The sequence below is a fragment of the Narcine bancroftii genome, chromosome 5 (genome assembly GCF_036971445.1).
Source record: "Narcine bancroftii isolate sNarBan1 chromosome 5, sNarBan1.hap1, whole genome shotgun sequence".
NCBI classification, from domain to species: domain Eukaryota; kingdom Metazoa; phylum Chordata; class Chondrichthyes; order Torpediniformes; family Narcinidae; genus Narcine; species Narcine bancroftii.
The window spans coordinates 26506671-26519379 of record NC_091473.1 but is presented as its reverse complement, the minus strand read 5'-3'; the positions used below and the strand labels follow the sequence as shown (position 1 = coordinate 26519379).

Below are 12709 nucleotides of genomic sequence, written 5' to 3'. Positions count from 1 at the left end.
TTTTGTAGGATGCACTTTGTACTTTAATCATTCACCAGTTCCTCCATGGAGGCACCAACTGTGGCAAATGAAAAAAGAGCAAAAGAGAGGGTCGATAGATAAAACAAGGGAATATATCAGGTGTGATTGTGAGTTTGATAAGCTGTTATTGAAGATTGATAGGTTGATTAGCCAATTATTACATTTTAAATTTAGACATACATCATGATAACAGGCCATTTCAGCCCATGAATCCATGCCGCTCAATTTACACCTAATTAACTGACCCCCCCTATACATTTTGAATGTTGGGAGGAAACTGGAGCCAACAGGGAAAACTCATGCAGACATGGGCAGAACGTCCAAACTCCTTAAAGACAGCACGGGATTTGGGTGCCGATCACAGGTGCTAACCATGCCACCCCAAGTTGGAGTTAGAAAACAAAATCAAAGCTGTGAAATGAGGAACTGCCAGAAGGCTAGGGTTAGCCTGCAAGTGGAGGGGAGAAACAGAAAGCAGCACTAGCCATCATCTTTCCAACAGGATAATGAAAAATTCAGTAAGTTGAAATATAGAGTCAATGTGGATAGACTGAGAAGTGGGGAAGATTCAAACAAGGGGGCATTGATTGAGAGTAAAAGGGGAAAAGTTTAAGGGAAATATAAGGGAAATTTCTTCACGCAGAGGGTGGTGGGGGTGTGGAATGAACTTCCGTCAGTGGTGTAGAAGCAAAATCAATGTTAAGATTCAAGGAAAGTTGGATAGGTATATGGACGGCAGAGGTTTGGAGGGTTATGGGCCAAATGCGGGTCAGTAGGACAAGGTGGGAGAAGATGTTCAGCATGGACTAGTAAGGCCAAACTGGCCTGTTTCTGTGCAATAAATCGTTATATGGTTATATAATCAAATGGAAAATTCATCTCACTTGCATGAGTAAAACGCAAAAGACTGCAGATATTGTGATTGAAGTAAAAACACAATGCTGGAGAAAATCAGCAGGTCAAACAGTTTATATAGAAAAGATAAATTTCATCTCTCTTGCATCTCAGCAATACAAATGCTACCCATTATTATAACCCATGCCTGAATGTTATCAAGTCTTGCTCCCAGCTCACAAATATTCTTAAATTGCTGAGAAGTTGTGAATGGAATTGAATACAGTACTATACATGGCACCAATGGGGATTGGTAGATGCCATTAAGTGTATTTACAGCTTGATACTGAGTGTTACGTGATTGATGAACTGACCGCTGCAGGATGGCGCCTATTTCAAACTACTGTAGTTTTTACCTATTTATTTTCCATGATTTTTTTTTTGGCAGTTGCTTGAGGGTAATGGCTGCTTGAATTCCAGATAATGGGGATTTTACTGAAGAATCTGAATCCAAATTTATTGTCATGAAAAAGTCATGAAAATCATTATATAAGCCACCTTACAAAAACAAATAAAAATAGTGAATTAAAAGTCAAAATAAGACCGTGGCTTTGGTTCATTGATCATTCAGGAATTTGATGGTTGAGGGGAAGAAGCCGTCCATATGCCACTGAGTTCTTGTCTTTAGGCTCCTGTACCTTTTTCCCTCTGATAGCAGAAGAACACTTGCCAGCGGCTATACTTTGTGAGGTGTCTGAGGAAATTCGGTATGTGTAATGGAAGATTTAAACCATGTTTTTTTTACTTTTGCAGCCTTTGCTTCTGCAAGGCTGAGAACCTGCTTGTGTTTTAGAATCAGCAGACATAAGCTAAATTCCACCGAGGGGCCAGAGATGCAGTTATCTGACTTAAAAGGACATCTGTGTACCAAGAACATTTAATCTTCCTGCTTGTTTTGGTCACAGACTGTCAGAGAGCTAGCCTTGATGCAAAATAAACCATTATATTCAAAGTGATAAGCTGAAAATTATGTTATTCGATAGAAACCTTGGTATTCTAGCTTGCTCGCTTATCTTTCTTACTGTGCTTGGGTAAGCAGTTTTTGGGTAATATAAGCCATGGTCCTGCTGCTGAAGTTTGAGACTCTCTGAGAGGTGGCAACATCTCTCAGCAAGAAGAAGAACTTCTAGAGTCCAGCCAATGTCCCGGTCGAGGGAGGTTGAGAAGCTGCTACCGGCACCCCGACCACCTACTACAAGTGTGCGGTCGTTGCCCCACTTCGGCAATTGGGACCAGTCCAGGCATTGATAAGTATAATTGGGAAGGGCTTGCATATTGTAATTTGATATCAGCTTTAGAATTTGTAATAAGATTTGTATAAACTGAACTGCTCTCGGTGTGTGTGCCTATTTTCTTTCGGTAGCTCAAATACTGTGACCAATTTAAAACGAACAAAGTGAGAGGTACAAGTTTACCCAGGACAGTATGTCACCAGAGACTCTTGAAAACTTCGACAGGTGTACTGTGGAGAGCATTCTGGCTGGTTGCATCACTGTCTGGTAATGGAGGCACCAAATTTCAGGACAAGAGGAACCTAAAGGATTGTTCACTTGGCCTCCGACATCACAGGCACCAGACTTCACTCCAGTGAGGACATTTACTTGATGTGGTGTCTTAAAAAAGCAGCCTCTATTCTCAAAGACCCCCACTACCCAGGCCATGCCCTCTTAATTTTGCTACCAACGGGAAAAAGATACAATAGCCAAAAGATGAGCACTCACCATCACAAGAAGAGCTTTTTTATATTTATTATTCTAAGGTGGCTAATATGAATGTTTGTACTGTGATGCTGCCACAAAACACCAAATTTCATGACTTGTTAAGGACAATAAATTCTGATTCTGAGTGAAGAGGGGATGGCCAAGGTGGTGGGGGTCCTTGAGGATAGAGGCTGCTTTCTTAAGACACCACTTCTTGTTGGTGCCTTTGATGGAGTGATGACTGGTCCCCCTGATGTCACAAGCAGAATTGGAGCTTTTTCTTGTCCTGAGCATTGGCACCCCCGTACAAGAGAGTAATCCAAATGGCCAGAATGCTCTCCACAATACATCTGTAGAAGTTTTTGAGAGTCTTCAGTGACATACCAAATTTCCACAATCACCTGACAAAGTATAGCTGCTGGCTAGTTTTCTTCACGATTGCATCAGCATGGAGTCTTTAGGACAGATCCTTGGGGAAGTTAACACCCAGGAATTTGAAGTTCTTGACCCTCTCCACTACTGTGCTCTTGAATAAGTCTGGTTCATATTCTCCCGAATTGCTCCTGAAGTCCGTAATCATCTTACTGGTTTGCTAATGTTAAGTGCAAGGTTGTTGGTGTGACACCAGTCAACTAGCTGATTTATCTCCCTCCCCATTGTGCAAACATTGACAACCAACCCCACTGCTGATCTTATGATGGAAGGAACATTTTTAATGCAGGATTAGAAGATGGTTGATCCCAAGGATCTCAATATACTGCTTTGAGGAATTCCTCCAGTGATATTCTGAGACTCGATTCAATGATTTCCAGCAACCATAAACCTCTTTCTTTGTGTGAGGTATTACTCCAAGGATGAAGTGGTTTTTTTTTCCTTAATTGATTATTGATACTTTACCAGAGTGCATTGGTTCAACATTGAGTCAAATACTGCCTTGCTGCCATAGAAAATAAACTCTCACATTGTCTCTGGTATTAGAGGAAGGTGCTCCTTGTGAAACCCAGACTAGGCCTTGCTTAGAAGATTACTGGCGAATAAGAGTTGCTTGATTGCTTCTACCACTTTGCTGATGGTATAACTAGATTCTGTGGTGAATTTTCATTTTTTTCATATAACTGTAAAGTTTCTTTTACAGCTTATATGACTTTTTTGGCTTTTGAGCCAACAGCTTTCTTGAGAGTTTATATTTTTTTACATTATTTCAAAGGCAACATAATAGAAGAAATATAGCAAGTGCTTTGGAATTAGCAGCAGATGATACAATGATTCAGCTGGCAAAAGTGTGGAGTGAACACAGAACGTGAAATGTGAGAATAGCCATGTATCTGTTATAGCATTTAAAAAATGTGATAAATGCTCAATTTAAAATCATTTGCAATCACAAGAAGGAAACAAAATTCTTTCTCATATTTCATCATAAATGGAATGCACAACTTTGCTCCTCCAATGTAATCAACACCTTCAATAACTTTAATTTCAGGTCAGCAGTGCCCTTGAAAGGCCTTCTTTCACATTTGCGCTCCAACTCTTTGTTAAGTAAATAACTTTCATTTTCAAAATACAATGTAGGGTTATATCATGGAACATATCAAATATTTGACTGATGGCTTATATTTTAATCAAGACCAATTACAGAGCAGATTGAAAGGGGTTCATTGCCTTCCCAAAGCTGAAATAGCATTTGCAGTAAGAAACACAAATGCTGGAGAAGCTCAGCAGGTCAAACAGTGTCCTTTATGTAGCAAAGGTAAAGATACATGACTACATTTCAGGCTTGAGCCCTGGATCAAGGTACGAGAAAATGCTAGTAGGCACCAAAATAAAAGAGTAGGGTAGGGAAAGAGGGTGGCAAAGACAGGAGATGATAGGTGGAGCACACAGCAGCAATGAGGGGGAGGAGATGGAGGGCATGCGAGGTGTTGTGGATGTTGGTGGGGAGGGATTGGACCTGGGGAGAAAATAAGAATAAACTAATTCAGTGGGGTAAGAGCAGCCAGAAACAATGGGTCTGCCCAGATGGTTGGGGTTGCATTTCTTGGGTAGAAGCTTTCTTCTAACAATTCTAAGAAATACACGAAAATATATACCTCTGAATTGTACAAAATTGTTCAAATTTAAATCTAATCTTAATTTATGTCCAACTTAAGGAGTGAAGACAAAGTTGCAATTGGTCATCAATGAGCAAGAAAATACCATGCTAATTTCTACTCAAAATCTCTCCTCAGCTGACAAATCAGTGCTTATCCACATTGAATACTATTTGCAATAAGATCTCAGAATAGCAAGAGCCCAGAATGCAATCTAGATGAGGGACCTTAATGACCATCAAGTTGTTGCTGCAATAGCAGATGAAAGGATGTAGCTCCAAAAGCTAATATGAGGACACGAATAACCAAAACAATAGACAAACTAGTTTACTTTCTCCAGATGCAATATTCCATGAAAAATTTGTTGCATGGAGACAAAACTGCATCTACACTGAAGACACTTCTATGTTATTGAATGATACCACAATCATGCTAAATCAGACTGAACGAAAAGAGATCCAATGACTCAAAACTGAACATCTGTAAAGTAGCATGGACCATCAACAGGAGATTTGCATTCCATGACCAAACTAAGATATCATGATCCAGAATTTTTCTCCCTCTATCAGTATCTTCATGTCAAGAGACTTAATTTAATCTGGTCTCTAGAAGAACATGCTAAGAAAAATGCCAGGCTTACCTGAAAAAGAGATATCAATCTTGCAAAGCCACAAGGAGAGCGACCTGGAAAGCAAACAGGAAAAACATGTCAGGAAATGTGATGGAATCATCACCACTCATCAGGAAGGGTCAGACTTAATCAAATCTCAGTAAGTTTGCAGGCATCCACTTGATTGGCACCCTATCGATTACCCCCAAAATATATTCCTTCCTCTGCCACCACCACAATGGCTACAATTACTTAGCTATGTACCTCTGACAGTACTTTTTAAACCTCTGCTACCCAAAAGGAAACATCACAAACTGCAGGTTTCCTTCAAGTCACACACTTGCATATTGAATACTTATTGCTATGTTTAAATCATTGCTTGGCCTAAATCCTGAAACTCCCTTCCCAACATCAGGAAAAAGATCCTTCACTGCATGGACTGACATTATTCAAAAATACAACTTACTACTTTTAGAAAGACTATTATAAATGGGCAACAGATACAGGCCTTGCAGGCAAATTCCACCTCTCACAACTGAATAAAGCAATTGTTTTGTCTCACAATAGGAAACATGCTCACATCACCAATTTTCAAAGTGATGGTTACAGTCAATGATTTGGTCACAAACAGGAGTTATTTCACATCATGCATAATTTATTCTCAAAAGGAGATTAATTCTTAGATATTTTACTATATCTAAGACTACATGTGTGAGACTACATGTGTGAGATGAAAATAAAAGTGCACTGCACTTTGTTTATTACTAGCTATGGAGAAAACTCGACTTGGCTATAATCAGAAAGGTGAGTAAAAATGGACTATGTATGGCAGCCCACCACAGCGGCGATTGAACCAGCGCTCTGGGCGGAGAGTGCAACCAAAGGCCAGCAGCCCTCGTAGTGGCACTGGCCCCAAAGGAGAACTGGCGGGTGAATGGCAAGGGCAGCTTAAAAGCCAGTGACCCCAAAATGGCACTGGACTTGCTGTGCAGCCAACAGACAGGGGCAGCGCATGGGTAAGAAGGGCATTGTTATGCAGGAAAGTACCCGCATGCAGGAAACCATTTTTGTTATGCATGTTGTGACATCAGCCAAGGGGGACCATGGCAGGAACAGTGCAAGTATAAAAGTCAGGCCTGAGCCCTAATAAAACTCAGTGCTCAACCTGAATACATTAAGTGTATGTGTCTTCTTTCAAGTAGCAAACAGCTACATTAGCATCAATGGAAAAGAAAAAGAGAGGCAGGCAGACTGAGTGATAGGAAAGGAGACATAAACCCCTTTTTCCACAGGCAGTGTCCTGGGATAGGAAGCCCTTTGTGCTGTTTCGATTGGGCTACCCTTAACTGGGACACTAATTGCTTTTCCACTGAACACACTCATCCCCGATGATTAGAAGTGTTCGACTTTCAACAAGAAACGGGTGATTTTCTGCTGTCCCTTTTCCACTGGTTTTATCAGCACACCAGGGATATGAATAGGGTTAGAGGAGGTTCATCCCTGGCGTGAAATGACATCATTTGACACCGGTGTTCAGACAGTGTTCCTTTTCCACTGGATCCTGTCCCAGTAAATTCCCAATTAATTCCTAGGACAGAGTGCCAGTGTCAAAGGGGCTATAGAGAAAAATGTGGGGGTTGAGGCATGTGGTGGTACACCACTGGCATACTGCAGGGGGCAACCTCTGTACCTGCAAAAGAGCATGGGGACAAGACAACACCTCGCCGGCTGTCAATCAGCTGACCTGAATAGACCAAGCCCCACCCGGTCAGGTATCGATCACTCTCTGGGATATGAGCCTGAGCTGGCCCTTCGAAGACACTCTCAGAGTTTACAGCAGCTCTCCTCAGAGCTGGCTGTGTGGAAGTTTATGTCGAATAAAGCCTGTGGTACGGTCTTTTGGTTTTGTGTGTTTGCTTCTGATCAACAGTGCACCACAGGGGGTGATTAGTGTTGAAGAATCTTCACAGTTCCTTGAGAAAAATACAATCATTGTGTGAACAAATAACTACAGCAACCGGACCAAAGCAGCTTATAGATCGACACATCATCCACTCTCCTCCTCCACCACCATGAAACCATTTGTACACAAATTGATATATTTGAGAAATACCTCATTTTCAATCAGCTTGTTGCGAAATGCATGCAAACATGGAGAAATTGGAGGACAACACCTCATATTCTGCCTGGGAATCCTGGAACCAAATGTTATTAAAATTGATTCTCTGGTTTCCACTTGCAGCACCCCCCCCCACCACCGCCACCTCCAATTTTTCCTGTAGCTCTGTAAATCGCTCTTCCATTTTCCCTCTGTCTTCTTTACCACAGATCTGCATTCACAGAGCCAATGGCACCCCCACCCCCAACCATCAATTCTCACCCTTCCTCTCCCTTTATCACCTTTTGTCTGTTCTGCACTCTTTCCCCCGTCATTGCTTTTATTTCGGCACCTGCCTGCTTTTTCTCATACTGTGAAGAAGGGCTCAGGCCTGAAATGTTTGTGATATATACCTCTTATGGGTACTTCAAGACCTGCTGAATTCCTCCAGCATTTCACTGAATTCCCTGCCAAGTTGTTCGGCTCAGCAGCAGCATAATCTGCACACTTATTGTAAATCATTGCCTCATTCATCATTCCAGCACTATGATTGTCCAATGCCAGCACATAGCTGACCCAAAAATCAATCTCAGCACCGCAAGAGAAGAAGATTTGAAGTGAAGAACCAAAACTGCTCAGAAGAAATCCCTGCTGCTTGAGTATTTAAAGTCTGGAAAACAGTTGTCAGTTAAAATAAGTAATAAGAAAAATACATTTGTTGATGGCATATAATTGATGGCATGTTAGATAAAAGTTTTAATACCACTCCTTATTCTAGCAGGGCTGTAATGAGCATGGGCTTGTGAAAGCAAACTTCTTGAGATGTTTTGCTGAGAGGAGGTAAAATCTGCAGATGATAAATCATTAATTTGAAGTTAGAATTGTAAAATGAATTAGTAAGTGATAGGAGCAATAGAAATGTGTGTGCAAATGTCGCCAGTGATTTTGAAGGGAGCAAGTCGTGGTTTGTTGCTCCCAGGTAAGAGGGTTCTGGACATAACCTACCCAGCTACAAGACCAGATGGTGGAGTCAGTCAATTGCCATGTGAATGAGCATGACTAATCTGGAAATTAGAAACCAATGGTTTCTTATTTTTCATTTAGTTGATTTTAATTAATGATAATGCTTTTAATTCTTTAGTATATTCATGCACTTTATAGTGATTTCTGTATTTGAATTTTGAAAGAATTATCTGTTTAATCAAGAAGCAATCTCAATGGTTTCAATACAACTCTGAAGATTAATGACATTTAAAACCCCTTGTAAAACCTCAACTCCTTCCCCAGCCTTAACCCATATCAAAGGCTGCCAGATTGTACTGACAGCAGAGCTTCAGGAATATTGTTGCTGAAACATTACTGCACTTTGCTGCCCATTCTGAGACTGGGGTGCCAATTCATCAAGCCCTCCACATCCAACCCAAATGGATGGGGACAAGGTGCTGAAGACTGAAATCAGCGAGGTTCAATCCAGTGACCTGCCGAAGAAGCACTTAATTTTTAATTTAGCAGCAGTCACAGGCCCTTTTCTTCCCACAAGCCCATGTTGCATAATTACACCCAATTGACCAACAACCCTGGTTTGTTTAGAAGGGTTTGAGGAAACCACAGCACCTGGAGGAAACCCATGCAGACACAGCGAGAATGAATAAGCTCCTTATGGACAGCCCTGGATTGGAACCTGGTGCTGTAACAGCATTGTGCTAACTACTATGCTACTGTGCCAGCCATTAAAACAAAATGACAGTTGTAAGAACAGGAGCACGGCAGGACTGCTTTGAGACCATGGACTAGAGCTGCTTCAGGGAAGGGGACACCTACAATGGGAATGTAAACATCGAGGAGTACACAAGCTCAGTGACTGGCTATATCAGAAAGTGCATTGAGGATGTCAAAGAGATCAAATTCTTCACCACCTGGGCTAACCAGAAACCATGAATGGATGCAGAAGTCTGGGCACTTCTCAGAGCTCATGATGCTGCCTTCAGGACAGATGTCACGAAGATCAGCCAGAGCTGAACTCTTCCATGCAGTCCGGTACACACAAATCCAAAGGTGTGTGACACTAGCAACACAAGGCACACATGGGAAGGAAACAAAACTATAATAGACCACTACTCAACCTTGTGAGTCAAAAACAATGACACTTCTCTTCCGGACAGACTGAACATCTTCTATGCATGGTTAGACAAGAAGAATTGTCTGATACCGAAGAAAGCTCCCATGTCCCCCTGATGAATGGGTTCCCTGCATAGCCACAACTGAAGTAAAGAGAACTATATCTAGGGTGAACGCACACAAGGCAGAGAGACCAGATTTCATACCTGGTCAGATACAAAAGGACTGTGCTGACCATCTGATAGAGGTCCTTTCAGACACCTTCAGCATGTCACTGCAGTAATACATCATCCCTGTGGGCTTCAAAACAGCAAGTACCATCACAGCACCAAAGAGTGGAACAGTAAAAACCCTCAAAGATGATCATCCAGTGGCACTGACCTCCACCATAATAAATGCTTCAAAAGTCTGATGACAAATGCTTCGTGCAGGAAAAGATCTAACTGAAGTGGGACATAATAAATTAAGGAGGGATTGGGTAGGGCATCATATAATTCAAATACCAGAGGTGTAGCTATATTAATCAATTAAAATGTTCCAATCAAAATAGAGGAGAAAATAATAGATCCAGCAGGGAGGATTGTAATGATAAAGTGTCAGATGTATTCAGAATTCTGGAATTTGATCAATATATATGCACCTAATGAAGAGGATCAAAAGTTTATGCAAGATTTTTTTTTGAAGATTGTAGATATGCAGGGGAATATAGTGATAGGAGGGGATTTTAACCTTAATTTGGACCCAAAGGTGGATAGAACTGAACAAAAGACTACAAAAAGAATAAAGTGGCCAAATTTATGGTTAAATCAATGAAGGAAATGCAACTTTTGGATATATGGAGGAGGGAACACCCAAAGGAGAAGGAATACTCATATTATTCGAGTACATAAAACATACTCAAGGATTGACTTGTTCCTGTTGTCAGCCCATATCCAAGGGAGAGTTAGGAAAATGGAATATAAAGCTAGATTGCTATCTGATCATTCACCCCTGTTATTAGCAATAGAACTGGAGGACATCCCACCAAGAACATATAGATGGAGATTAAACTCCATGCTACTTAACAGACAGCAACTAAAGCGGCATTGTCTGCAAAGAGTAGTTCACGGACAAGTTGCTCTTGTGTCTTGGTGTGAGCTTGCAGGCACCTCAGATTGAAGAGACTGCCATCTGTGCGGTACCGGGTGTAAACAGCGTCTTAATTGTTGAGGTCTTTCAGATTGAAAAGAGGGTTGGTGCGAGCTCTTCAGCGCTTGACGTCCTGTTTTGCGGAAACTGCCAAAATGTTTGGCCTGGAAGTCAGCCTGAAGAAAACTGAGGTCCTCCATCAGCCAGCTCCCCACCATGACTACCATTCCCCCCCCCCCCCCACATCTCCATCGGGCATATAAAACTCAAAACAATCAACCAGTTTACCTATCTAGGCTGCACCATTTCATCAGATGCAAGGATCGACAACAAGATAGACAACAGACTCGCCAAGGCAAATAGCGCCTTTGGAAGACTACACAAAAGAGTCTGGAAAAACAACCAACTGAAAAACCTCACAAAGATAAGCGTATACAGAGCCGTTGTCATACCCACACTCCTGTTCGGCTCCGAATCATGGGTCCTCTACCAGCATCACCTACGGCTCCTAAAACCCTTCCACCAGCGTTGTCTCCGCTCCATCCTGAACATTCATTGGAGCGACTTCATCCCTAACATCGAAGTACTCAAGATGGCAGAGGCTGACAGCATCGAATCCACGCTGTTGAAGATCCAACTGCGCTGGGTAGGTCACGTCTCCAGAATGGAGGACCATCGCCTTCCCAAGATCGTGTTATATGGTGAGCTCTCCACTGACCATCGTGTCAGAGGTGCACCAAAGAAGAGGTACAAGGACTGCGTAAAGAAATCTCTTGGTGCCTGCCACATTGACCACCGCCAGTGGGCTGATATCGCCTCAAACCGTGCATCTTGGCGCCTCACAGTTCGGCGGGCAGCAACCTCCTTTGAAGAAGACCACAGAGCCCACCTCACTGACAAAAGACAAAGGAGGAAAAACCCAACACCCAACCCAAACCAACAAATTTTCCCCTGCAACTGCTACAACCGTGTCTGCCTGTCCCGCATCGGACTTGTCAGCCACAAACGAGCCTGCAGCTGACGTGGATATTTACCCCTCCATAAATCTTCATCCGCGAAGCCAAGCCAAAGAAGAAAAGAAGAAAGACTTAAAAGACAGGAATTTAGAGAATTTATTGAATGCCAAATTAAAATGTACTTTGAAATAAATATGGAATCAGTGAAAGACAAATTTATATTATGGGATGGAATGAAAGACTTCAGAGGGCAGATAACAAGTTATGTAATAAAGATGAAAAAGGACTACAATCGGGAAAAAGAACAGTTGGAAAGGGAAATAGTAAGTACAGAAAAAGAACTAGTAACAAGGGAAGATACAACAAAAAGAAGAGAATTGGCAGACAAAAAATAAAAAATGAAATATTACAAACGTATAAGGTGTAGAAGAACATAATGAAAATAAAGCAGAAGTATTACGAGCTAGGAGAAAAAACACACAAAATATTAGCCTGCCAACTTAAACCAGAACAAGCTAAAAGAACTGTATTGGCATCAAGGAAACAGGACAAACAAATTACATATAACCCAACAGAGATCAATGAAAACTTTAAGGAATTCTATGAACAATTATACCGAACTGAGAACAAAGGGAAAGACAAAATAGATGAGTGTTTAGCTAAAATTGAACTACCGAAATTGCAAGAAGAGGTGCAAAACAAATTGATAAAACTATTTGAAATAGAGGAAATACAGGATATATTAAAAAAGCTGCTGAACAATAAAACACCTGGAGAGGATGGACTCCCAAGAGAACCATTGGCAGAACTGATAAGAACAGAAAATAAAATAAAAGGGATAAAAATAAAGGAGAAAGAATATAAAATCAGTCTATTTGCAGATGACATCACATTATACTTAATGGAACCAGAAATATCAATAAAAGAACTACATAAGAAATTGAAGGAATATGGACAAATTCAGGGTACAAGATCAACGCAAATAAAAGTGAAGCGATGCCGAAGAATAATGCGGATTACACAGAATTTAAAAATTAATCACCATTTAAATGGCAAACAGAAGCAATCCGATACCTAGGTATTATATTAGATAACAA

General features: G+C 41.2%; 1 protein-coding gene and 1 long non-coding RNA gene across 35 annotated transcripts in view; one reads left to right on the top strand and one right to left on the bottom strand.

Moving 5' to 3' along the window:
• The window catches only part of LOC138763207 (contactin-4-like), a 2221540-nt gene that overhangs the window by 1323413 nt on the left and 885418 nt on the right, over positions 1-12709 (bottom strand). For 32 of the 34 annotated variants that reach the window (XR_011357395.1, XR_011357394.1, XR_011357396.1 and 29 more), the window contains one exon: positions 5343-5386. The gene's annotated coding sequence lies outside the window, so the exon portion shown is untranslated. Of the gene's footprint in view, positions 1-5342; positions 5387-5778; positions 5860-12709 lie in introns of those variants that run through there. The other 2 variants (XM_069936982.1, XM_069936984.1) reach the window with 1 other exon arrangement.
• The window catches only part of LOC138763212 (uncharacterized), a 45978-nt gene continuing 39224 nt past the window's right edge, over positions 5956-12709 (top strand). The window contains exon 1 of the long non-coding RNA XR_011357402.1: positions 5956-6116. This is a non-coding gene — a long non-coding RNA (uncharacterized lncRNA). The remainder of the gene's footprint in view (positions 6117-12709) is intronic.